At 34.9% G+C, this 12,500-nt stretch overlaps 1 protein-coding gene across 7 annotated transcripts in view; it reads left to right on the top strand.

Moving 5' to 3' along the window:
• LOC135212733 (tyrosine-protein kinase TXK-like) overlaps positions 1–12,500 on the top strand; it is a 479,073-nt gene that overhangs the window by 279,038 nt on the left and 187,535 nt on the right. The gene's annotated exons all lie outside the window — the stretch shown is intronic.

The raw sequence follows: 12,500 nt of genomic DNA, 5'->3' as shown, positions 1-12,500 counted from the left end.
GTATTACAGATGATCTGTTAGCCGTTGTCAGATATAATATTTTTGGCAGCACGGTCCATGAATGTGGTTCACCTTACAAGATATTAGCGTTAAAGACTCATGATGAACTGAAATTACTGATGTCTTCGCTTCGTCAATGTAATTGATAATCATACAGGGGTAACGATATTTATACGGCCTATTTGGTAGTCCTGCGTTTACGAACAATGTTGATTTGTGCTATTCAAATTCATCACCATTTCTTGTAGTTTGAGATGTGTAGAAAAACGCATTTTTCCCTAGTATTAGAGTCGAGAAAACAAAACTAGAATTCAGACATTTGAAACTGCTTCATATTTTTGGTGGAGACCTTGTCAGATGAGACGCCGCAACCTAATGGCTTTTTTCTTCTTCTTTTCTACCTCTCCTTGATGATATCATTTGCTTATCCGTCCGTGTGACTGCTTTTCACATAGCTGTCCAATCACTAAACAACGACCAAGTGTTAGCGCTGAACAACTTTATAACAAAATAGATGGAAAAAATGTTGCGATTAAGATATATATGTATATATATATATATATATATATATATATATATATATATATATATATATATATATATATATATATATATATATATATCTGGTATGAACGAAGGAAGTAAGGAATAAAATAGAAGATAGCAAAATGGAACCTAACCCTCGACGTGTATCCATGCATGGGAAGATTGGACATTTTTCATATTCTTCTTTTTTTAGTATCGATAGTTTTAGTGTCTATGGAGCGAAAGATATCACGGGAATATCATTTCCTACTTTCAAACCGATGAACTATCGTTTACCGCAAAGGCTGTTGCAAAATGTAATTAGCCTTGAATTTGTTAATGCTGATATGTATTAACTAATAGGTTTTAATGTTATGAATTTTGTTTTCCAATGTATGGGTTGACTGATTTTGCATAAAACGTTTTAAGGGTCTTTTAGTATATTATATACATATATAATCATATATTGGAAATATTCAACACACAATCACTTGTGGAAGAGAAATAAGTCTCTGACTCACATCAGGATCGAACCCAGGTCTTTCAGTGTAAAGGCAAGGCTGCTACCAACCAGGCCGTACAAGTCATAGATGAGTGTTGATTAGTTCTATTATATTCACTCAGGAGGGTTAATTCGAATGAAATGCCGTCAATTGGGCCATTGCTGAGTCGGGAAGTTGGGGGAAAATACACTGGTATGCGAGACAGTTAGCCTGCCCAGGTGAAGCCTCAGGTACAGGTGTACTCAGGTTCCAACTTCTTTTATGACTTGTATGGCCGGGTTGGCAGCAGCCTTGCCTTTCAAATGAAAGACCTGCATTCGGTCCTGATATGGGCTCAGAAATTTCTGTGTGATGTATATACTATATATATATATATATAATATATATATAATAATTATATATTATATAATATATATATATATAAATTTCTGAATCCATGTCAGTCTTTTTCCGTAATCTAACAGTGAACATAAAAAGGCCCATAAAAACACTATATAGACATTGCAGCCATATATTTCGAAATTGCTGTTATTTTCTGTTCACTGGTGAAATTTGGACAAGTTGCAGGTGACAAGAGTATTTATAGGGCATATGCAGGCGTGGCAATACGATATTGTTGGTATGTAGATGACCGTTGACCCGGGATGGATGGAAAAGAGGTTATTTCTTTGTCTTTAGGGAGGTAACACACACACACACACATATATATATATATATATATATATATATATATATATATAAAGATATATATATATATATATATATATATATATAAAGATAGATATATATATATATATATATATATATATATATATATATATATATATATATACACACACACACACCTACAGTTTCATTGATTATTACTGCTCCTTGTGTGCACTCAAGTTATGGAGTCTGAGACATCTCTAGCTCTTTTTGTGTGAAAATGGAAAACGGATACTGCTGTTCAGGTCTATGTTTATTTCTTATGTAAGTAGTTAGGATTCCTGGAAAGTAGGGTAGGGTATTAAGCGACAGAAATGTTATTTGAAAAACCGTTTTTTGTTTACGAAAAGGTGATGGAACAAGCACCCTTTATCTAGCATCACAAGTGGAGGTTCCTTTGAGTACAACTAAATTTTTCCATTAATAATAATGATTTCCTGTGTTTAACATCGGTAGTCTACCGGTCATCAATTTGTGTTACAAATGTTGTCCAATCTTTGCCCTTTCTTAGACCATACCGGGACCATTATCTCTCATCAGTGGTCCGTACTATTTAGTCTAGCAAGCTTTGGGACGATATTAATATCCCTAAGGTTGCGACTGACCATCTCCACCCTCTTTTGCTTTACCTTCATTTTTGACGGGTCAGGTATACCCACTGCATCGAAGTGTTTGCAACTCGAGATCTAGATTTAAAAGAATGTCCATCATAGGGGCAGTTTCTATATCACAAGTATCACATTCGTGATGTGCAAGTGAAAAAAACTTTAATTTCTTATGATGTTACGCTACGTTGCTGCTATTTGGTGCTGGGGCAACATCCTGAGGAAGGTTTTTTCCTCATCAATATATATTGCGAAATGCATTAGTTTTCTTCTCTGATTTATTTTGGTATGAGGAAGCTGATACGATAGTGACATTCCAAGTGAGTTCCGTCTCATATGATGAGAAACTGTTTGTAATTTAATGTATTTATGAATTGACAAGCTTTAGTTTAATATTAGTAAAAGTTGGAAACTAAAAAAATCATTTTTGTGATGTCATTCGATTAATAAGTATTCACTACTAACTTTATCTTTTCATGGTTTTTTCAGGTAAGTGTCACGCAGAGCTTCCACGGGTGTTCGTATATCGTCTATTTACGGGTGAGCATTTATCTCACTAAGTATCACACCTGGTGGTACGTCACTTCAGGTTATTGAGTACTTATCCGGGTGGGCTTACTCTGGTGTTTTCATTTTGATTGCGTGTTTGCATGTTTTTTTATCGTTTATGATGAATGGTTTCATGACAGTGTGAGTGTGCAAAATACTGGTGTATTCTCCATGTTTTGAAGAAAGTATTATGGTCCTTAGTCATGCACGGTTGGTAGAACAACGCATGTTCGTCGCTTGTTGCGACTTTTGAACAGCGCATCTGTTCGTCCTAGTTGGTAAATTGGGTGTAGGTTCCTCTTGGGGAATCGTGCGCGAAGAAAAAAAACAGTCAGTTAAGGAATTGTCAGGTTTCACTCTTGTGTAGTTGTTTGTGTTGTTATGCAGGTTTTCTCTCCACCAAGGTCACGGTGAGCATGTTAGTGTTCATTTCTCTCTCTCTCTCTCTCTCCTCTCTCTCTCTCTCTCTCTCTCTTCCAGGCTAACAGAAGGATAATCACTCTCCCTCTTGGCATAAGCATTTTATGTTTATAAAAGAACAAATGGGTTCACCCCAGTCGCTGCTCCTCTGATAAGACAATAATTTTTTTCTCCCTCTCCTTCCTCCTTCCACCTCGGCATCGCTGGCGAACCGGCTTTCTCGTATCTTGCTGATCTCAAAGTTGCTAACAAACTCGAATTCCTCTGGGGAGCTATTTGTGATTGCTTTCCTTCGAGTGATTGGTCCGATTCATCAAAAAGGCTCTGGATATCACTGAGATTCAGTCAAAGGAGGTGTGGTATGCTATGAAAAAAAAAGTGTAATGGGAAAACTCCGGGGTACGATGGTCTCCTTATTGAATTTTACAAGAAATTTTGGAATATTAAAAAACAGGACTTTGACTGTATTAAATTATGTATGTGATGTAAAGCGAATGTCCAAGAGTCAGTATGTAGGTGTAATCAAACTACTTGCAAAAAAAGTTGACTTTGCTCTAACAGAAAATTGGAAACCAATAACGTTGTTACATACTGATTATAAGATTTTTGCTAAGGTTTAAAAAAAAAACAGGTTTGATACTATTTATATTAGACGACATAATTTCCCATGAACAATACTGTGAAGTCAAAGGGAGATCGATTGTTCAGTGTAACAGTACCATACGAAACATCATGTTTTATTCAAATGAGAATAAAGTAGATGCTGCCATCTTGAGTCTCGATTGGTCAAAAGCTTTTGATAGAGTGCATATTGGTTTTGTATATGATGTGTTAGCAAAATTTGGTATTCCGACAGAATTTATTGATTTAATAGAAACATTATATTTACAATGTGTAAGTATTAATGGCTGTCTAAGCAGTCCCTTTCCTGTCAAGAGGTCGGTGAGGCAAGGCTGCCCTAAGTCTATGTTGCTATTCTGTATTTTTCAGGAACCTTTCTATAGGGCAATTCAAGAAAGTAACGATATAATTGGTATTAGTCTTCCAAATCAGACAGTCGTGAAAGTACAAGGGTTTGCTGACGATTCTTACGTATTTGTGTCAACAACCAATTCGATAACAGCTTGTTCCAAGCTCATTCAGCGCTTTGAAGTCGTGACAGGTGCGAGACTTAACAAAGAAAAACTACAATGATGGGTTTGGGCAACTGGATTAACAGGCAGGATTGGCCTTTGGAGTGGATACGGTTGTTAATAGTATTGTTATTTTTGGTAGTATCTTTTGTAATAACTTTGATTTGATGCACGAGGAAAACTGGTCTGTTATCGCGAAAAAGAGTGTAATTGTAAATTCTTTTATTTTATCAAAAGTATGGTATATGGCCCATACGTTACCCCCATTAAAGAAATATATTTGTAAGATTAATGCATATATCTTTCGGTACATTTGGAAGGGGATGTACAATCCAATAAAAAGGGCTAAGTTGTGTTTACGTAGAAGTGAAGGGGGTTTGGGAATATTTGATGTGTACTATAAAACTCGAGCTGTCTTCAGCTGCACTGTATTAAAGGATGTTTTAAGTGGAATTGGTCTGAGTGTGTATTATTGTAAACTTAGATTCAGTTATTTGTTATCGTTAAGAGATACAGTTGACGTATCTTTTTTGGCACCGTCGTTCTATTCGATTGCCATCGAGGTAATGAGGAAAATGCATAGGCTTAAAAACTTTCCGTATGTTACATGCAAGGCAACTTATTATTATCTCAAATTGTCTTCAAAGCCAAGCATTGAGAGTGATTACCCGCTACTAGATTGGGTATTGATTTGGAAACGCATCAATGTTCCTTTTATAGGTACTTTGGAGAGGGAATTTATATACAAATATATGCATGGGATTTTGGCAACATACCTCAGACTGAAGATTTTAAACATTAAAAGTTCAGATTTATGTGATAACTGCAGTGAAACAGAATTAATATTGCATATTTTTTTAAATTTTTGTAACCAAATTAAGCCAATTTTGTTGTATTTTCAAAAAGTGTTGGTTGAGATTTATTGTATGAGCCCTGATAACTTTATAAAGATTTTAATGTTTAATTTCCACTGTAAATTGAAACGAGATGATAATAGTGCATTAGTTTTATTGACAGGTTACTTGTATGCAATGTGGGTGGGTAAAGTGAAAAAGATGTCGTTGTCTGATTTGATAATGTATCTTAAGAGTAAACTTAATTATGACAGGTGGATTTTGCGCAATACATATAAAAGGAACTTTAGTAAGGTTTTTTCAAGGAAGTATATGGAATATGTTTTTTAGAAAAGGCTGCCTCAATTTTGTACGATGCTGTTCCCCTTAACACTGACGGTCTGTTAGCTCGAATTCTATTCAACAAAGGTATTCAGTATTGTATGTGACTCGATTGAAGACTACCGTTGTAAAATGTGATGAAATTATTGTACGCTGAATGCTTGTACAATTATAAAAAAAGTGCTTTTTAAGTTAGTAAGTGCTGTATATGAAAAAAAACCCTGAATATTGTTCCCCAACATAATATGTAATAAAGTAATGTATTGAGTACATTAGATATTTTAAATAAAAAAGAGGCTCTGTGAAATGCCTTGTGAAATATCTACTTTTTAAATGAATGTTTATTGCATGTATATTGCAGATTGAACCAAACCTAGATGTAACCTCATTTCTTGTAGTTACCGACACTGATTTGGATTGTTGTTGCCCTTTGGCAGAGATGAAGGTTTGACTGAATGTTGTCAATGTTGAAGTGGCACCACAGTATGATGACTGGGTGATGCCGTCATTTCGTGAATCACGACGTGAATTAATAAAGAGTCGAATTATGCATTGTTGTGATGTCCAATGCAGTATTGAACATCCTCGAAACAACAGCAACAACAACATATCTGGGCTCTGTCACTCAGTGCAGAACCAGAAATAGACGGAAGGAACCTTGGTCCCCATCAGCAGTGGATTGCAGTCAGGTCACTGCGGGATGTAGGCCACAAATCGGTTATGTGTGGGAGAGAAAGGGGAAGGATAGAGAATATAAGTAGGTATGTCATTGTTATTCTAGGCATATTGACGATCCTCACTTCATCTTCAAAACTTTCTTATAATTTTTTCACAGCACTTTTGCCTTAAGAACATTAATATTTCCCACCCCATCGGCTTTAGCATGATAAAACAGTGACAGTTATTTTAATAAAGGTAATTTATTAAAGTTACTTTAGAAAGAAACGGCAATATTTACTTTGTCCTCTTTTCTTAGCAACAAAAGGCAAATGACTTTGTGCGATATATCCTTTGGAGTGTCAAGAATCAACGGTATTAAATTTGTGTCCCACCTGTCCAGCATTGCCGGGATGGATGGCAAGGCGATGTCTGATGAAATATTTCCTCGCTAGATTTGGCCGTCTTGATGGAAGGAAATTCATTCGGTGCCATGTGACCGGTGAAATCATTCCACACGCTCTTCACTCTGATCATATTCTGCATCTATTGGGACTTGTTCCGTTTTTCACATTTGACATTTTTTTTAGTAATATTTATATTACTTATGAAGATTTTATTCATGTATGCGTCGGTTATGTGTAATTTACATACATGTTCTATTGTTCAAGCGGCAGAGGTTATGGTTTCAGTGATTCCCCATTTTAGTCTATTTTAGGGTTTTCGTAACTTGTAATACAACAGTTATATGGTTTAGTGCGATCTTTAAACGTTAATGTTCGTCTCTGGACGTCCAGTGAATGATTAAGAATACTCTTCTTAAATTTGCAGCTCTTACCTGCGCAGTTTAATGGCTGTTGCCGATATTATCTAAAAAAAAAATAAATAAATGAATAAAAAAACACTAAAATAAAGTAGGCATTCCGATGGCAGCCACAAAGCCGCTTTTCCTCGTAAAATGTTTGTATTATTCCCAGAACCATGTCAAACCGCACCAGATTGTTCGCCTCACCGAAGGAGGTCGTTGAGCTGCTCCAGATCGTCTGTGGCAAACGTCGCCGTCTTTTTTTTTTTGCATTTCTTTATCACAGTCATCATCCAGGTGTCTCAGTAAATGACCCTTTTACTCCGCTATGTCTTTATGAACCATTAAATGGTGTTGGTAAATCATGTATACATATGTTATGTATTAGTTTTCCCACTGTGAAGTTCTAGCTGCCAGCATGCGCTATGAGAAACATGATTGTCCTTATGATTTAGCTTCCAGCGTGCTACAGTTTTCCTAACATTGCATATTGATTATCTCTTAATTTCTTATTATTCTCTTAAGCTGTTGGATATTTTTGGAACGCAATCTTTCACTGCTTGTCTCGTCCCAATAAACCACGCGCAATACTGAGATGCAATAAATCAGTATTTGTGTCTGTTGTGACACGGTGATTTACCGATTCCAAATCTCACTGTTTACGTTCCCACGAAGTGACAGGAACATGTCTTGGCTAGAGCGCTCTTGACTCAAGAAACCTCTTGGATTGGGCCGTAGGTATGGCTGTCAGTCAGCCGAAGGAATGGCTTAATTGGTGTTTCTGTTGTAAACCGCTTGCGATATTGGATGGTGTCCGCATCGCTGGCTCGTGTCAAAGGTGAACAACTTCCCGTAAGTGGCACAACATTTCTGTGTCTTTGTGCAAGTGGCAGTTTCCAATGACAGTAAACGAATGGATAAGAAGTGAAAAAAGGGAAATGACCCCCAGCAGTGAGAGTAACAATGTAAACGCAATCATCTAATTTCTTTATGTTTAACTCCTGAAAAAATAAACTTCTTCGCTGACCTTAACAAGTCTGTTTCGTAACAGGCCTCCATGGAAAAGATCTTGTTCATTAAAGGCAATTGAAAATAAAGTCTTCACTTTGGATTTCGATTATTCCTTCGCCTCATTGATACTTAATACTTCGTGTTATTTATTAGGTTACATAAAATTACAGGTCATTAGTTTTTCTAGTAGTATGTCAGTTATAGTTATTTGCTGTGTTTGTTTTATTTATTTAGTTTCACCCACTCCTGTGTATTATGCTATATACAGAATGATGTCCAGTCTGTATTTGTCAAACAGCTAGGAGAAATTTGTGTTCATTTGAAGCAATATGTCAAAGAGCATGGAGAAATTTGTGTTCATTTGAAGCAAGGTAATTTAAGTAATTTAAGGAGAATGGGAAATTTGAGAAGCTTTAATTCTGCATCATGATGGTCCTACCAGTACCTGTTTTCACTTGGCCTGTTCAAAGACTTTTCAATAAATGACTTATTTATATAATTATTTATTTATGTACTTACCATTTATTTGATTATACTTAATTATTTATTTGGTTTTTGATGTTACTTAATTATATTTGTTTTTGATTTGGTGATATGGAATTTTCCACTTACAATGAGCAGATTTTTTTACAGCACGTTATTTTTTTTTTTCTCTTTCATGGTCTGTGCCGAAAGCATGATCTGTTGCGATTACATAGAAGAAAGTATTTATAGAATATTGAGCTTCCTTAATTATTTAAAGGAAATTTCTGAGACGTCATTACATTCTTCGATTTCAGTCTCCTCCTAACGACCGTTTTTCCGTGTGTTTGTGTTTAGAAATACGGCAATCCGGTGTTTTTGTTGTTTTTTTTCCGGCATTCTATGGTTTCCTTTTACACGTTTGTTAATTAAGAATCTATTTTGGGTTTCTTCGAAATTAAACCTTTTTATTTGGTTGGTTCGCATAGAATGTGGTAATGGGGTTTCGTTTGAGACTGCCAATTAACAAAAGGTCAGCCCTCCTCTCTCTCTCTCTCTCTCTCTCTCTCTCTCTCTCTCTCTCTCTCTCTCTCTCTCTCTAATCTAATAGCTGTAGGACGTGGAATTAGTATTTACTATCTCGAGTACCTCGGGACATGCATTGAATAGGTACTGTTTTTATAAATGAAGGAAGGCGTTATACAGAACTTAAGAAAAGGAAAATCTGATGTATATGGAAAGAGGAAAAATAAAGAAAGCGAACGTATGGCTATTGACGTGCCGAAACTTCAAGGCAAAAAGAAAAAAATAATAAAATAAAATAAAACTTAAATATTAAAAACAATGTTTATCTATCGGTTTTGTATTTGTATATCGGATATTGAATTCACGTGATGCTGGACACCGATATTCTCACATATATAGATCCGAGCAACGTTATCAGGGGGACAGGGAATATATTTTTATCGGTAATTTATGTATAAGATTCTCTGATATTACCAGAAGCAACCGATGATACTTATTGTATGATGGTAGATTTACCCGGATTTACATAGTAACTTTTTCCTTAGGAAATGTTCACCTACTTAAAAAAATAAATAAGAGTCAAATGTTGAAAATGACAGGGTATATATGCTTGTCGTGTTATTCTTTTACAGAGTGTATGAGAGTTATTATGCTGTATTTCGTGCATTAAGTTGTAAAGAATAACGGGAATCACTTCCGTATTTTTATTTGTGAAGCATTTCCCCAGTAGCGCTTTCGCCATGAAGCGTTGTGGGTAATGTTGATTCACTTGAATATCTTAATAAAAAGACTAAATTAATGTTAATATTCATACGTTACGCTTCTGTCAGCTGTATTTCATTCGAGGACCACACTTCAACTTTAACCTCAAGATTTTTTTTATTGACATGAACAATAAAAAAAGAATTATGCACTTAGATTGTCAGCCATATATTTTATGCCTGTCTCATTTAGTAAAATTGATGAAGACTGACAGCTTCGTACTCGTCCCCACTGTACCTGTAACTCAGCGCTCTCGTGCACGTAGCATGTAGTACACAGTTTAATGCTTAGATCAGCAAAGGAAAAATGAGTTTTAGCAAAACCTGCCCTTATTTCTCCTTACTCGTGGTAAATCTCATTTAGTTCTGTTAAAAGGCTGCAGTCGAAGTGGAAGCCTACGATAGTATCGGTATAACCTAAGAATTTAGTTTGAAAGACACAACTAAGGCTTTTTCCAACAGAAATACGTTGGACTTAACCATGTTATCCATCGGAACGACGTCAAGCTGACAGAATACAGACTGCAAAACTTCAGCATATGCCTGAAGATCACAACCTGCTACCACCCTTCCCAAAACTGAATATATAACGCTGAAATAAATGGCTAAAGCCTTTCATTGCAAAGGGTCTGCTTATACGAGTGGAGGCCAAGAAACCGTAAGAGACGTCCAGTTGCAGCAATGTATTGTTTTACCGTAAAAAAAAAAAACTTTTATTCCTCATTATGGAATCTGATATTATTATTATTATTATTATTATTATTATTATTATTATTATTATTATTATTATTATTATTATTATTATTATTATTATTATTATTATTATTATTATTCAGCAGATGAAACCTATTATATGGAACTTGAAATTCCAGCTTCCAAAGAATATAGTGATCGTTAGGAAGAAGAGGAAGTAAAGGGAAATACTGAAAGATTTCACTTATTAAACAAGAAAAAATAAATGAATAAATCAATAAATAGATAAAAATGTATTAAAATACAAGGAGAAGTAGTATTGGGTAGTAACGTAGTGTATCTTCGCTTAAACTTCAGTGTTAATCTCACATTCATGTTTGTACTTACAGTATATATTACATTTAAGTAGCTCTGTCCATTTTTCAGATCAGAGAAAATATTGATCGCATTCTAGACCACATTCCCATGATGTTGTTGATAATGTTTTCAAAAGTTCTATTGGGATGGGTTTCTGTCTGAGAAAATGTCGTTTTCCGCAATGAGCGGCTTCTCAGTCACATACCTATAGTGGAGATCCATCTATTTCAAACACACACACACACACACCGGGCTAAGTATACAAAAACTGAATCGACGTAAACGAAGTCATTGTTGGCACCTTTATATATATATATATATATATATAGTACGTGTGATAGACAAAGAGCCCAAGAACAGACAGTAATGTTCATAATAAATAAAACTTAATTGCAGGTAATCTTGGAATATATATATGTAAACGAAAGTAAAGTTGATCATTTTTCTGACAAGTAATTTTTTCATTGTGCCTATATATAAGTTTTATATCGATAAGAGGAGCTTTTTTTTCTTCTCTCGTTTCTAAACACTGATTGGTAAGAACTTCTCCGTTCTCTGTGTCGTTCGCTTTCTCTTTTTGTTCTAAAAGTCACGTCCGAATCCTACGGAAATTTCACTCCGGCTTTTAGCCGCTGCCTCTGCATAAGAAGCTGAGAATTCATCATTGATAATGAATTTTAAAATCTCTCTCTTCTCTCTCTCTCTCTCTCTCTGAAATACTGAGTTTTTGTGATAAAAATGTAAAAGAATTTTATATTTCAGCTTATTGATGTATATGTGTGTGTGTATATATATATATATATATATATATATATATATATATATATAGTATATATATATATGTGTGTGTGTGTGTGTGTGTATGTATGTATGTATGTATGTATGTATGTATGTATGTATGTATGTGTGTGTGTGTATACTATATATAATATATGTGTGTGTGTGTGTGTGTGTAATTATTAATTTGGTTTGTCCAGTTCTTCTGTAGTTAGTGATAACGCATATATTGAAAGGAAACGAAGTTTCTGTATATTTCGATTCCGTGTCATTAATATTACTTTGTTATTTTAACTTAAAAGTTTGAAAATTATATTTTCACTCTAACTTGATTTCTCCATTTTTAGTTTTTACCCTTAATTATTCTCTTACAACAAATGGCGAACGTTTACTATGTTACATGAATGGCATATTGTAAATTGAATTTTTTTTGGGGGGTTGTTTGACCAGGTAAATATTTTCTCGATAAATAAACAATTTGTAGATTATAGATCTCTCTCTCTCTCTCTCTCTCTCTCTCTCTCTCTCTCTCTCTCTCTCTCTCTCTCTCTCTCTCTCTCTCTCTCAGTTTGTAAGTAAATATGGAATGCAACAACAGCATTAATTTAAAGTAGTGATCCACTGAAATTTTTCTACTTTGTTTAGAATAAGATGAATCAGGTCATCTTTAAATAGGCTGATCGAATTATTAGGTTATATTTTAAAGGGCGGGAACACATTACTGCGCGTAGTTTATCCCGTGATCAAAGAATTACACCTTCAAATTTAAACATCATTATGGAATTCGGAATAATCATGACAGTCGGTTCAAGGATATAAGCTCTCTCTCTCTCT

Source organism: Macrobrachium nipponense, chromosome 41 (assembly GCF_015104395.2).
Source record: "Macrobrachium nipponense isolate FS-2020 chromosome 41, ASM1510439v2, whole genome shotgun sequence".
In the NCBI taxonomy this organism is placed as follows: Eukaryota; Metazoa; Arthropoda; class Malacostraca; order Decapoda; family Palaemonidae; genus Macrobrachium; species Macrobrachium nipponense.
The sequence above is the reverse complement of the archived record's forward strand: the minus strand, read 5'-3'. Positions and strand labels throughout refer to the sequence as shown.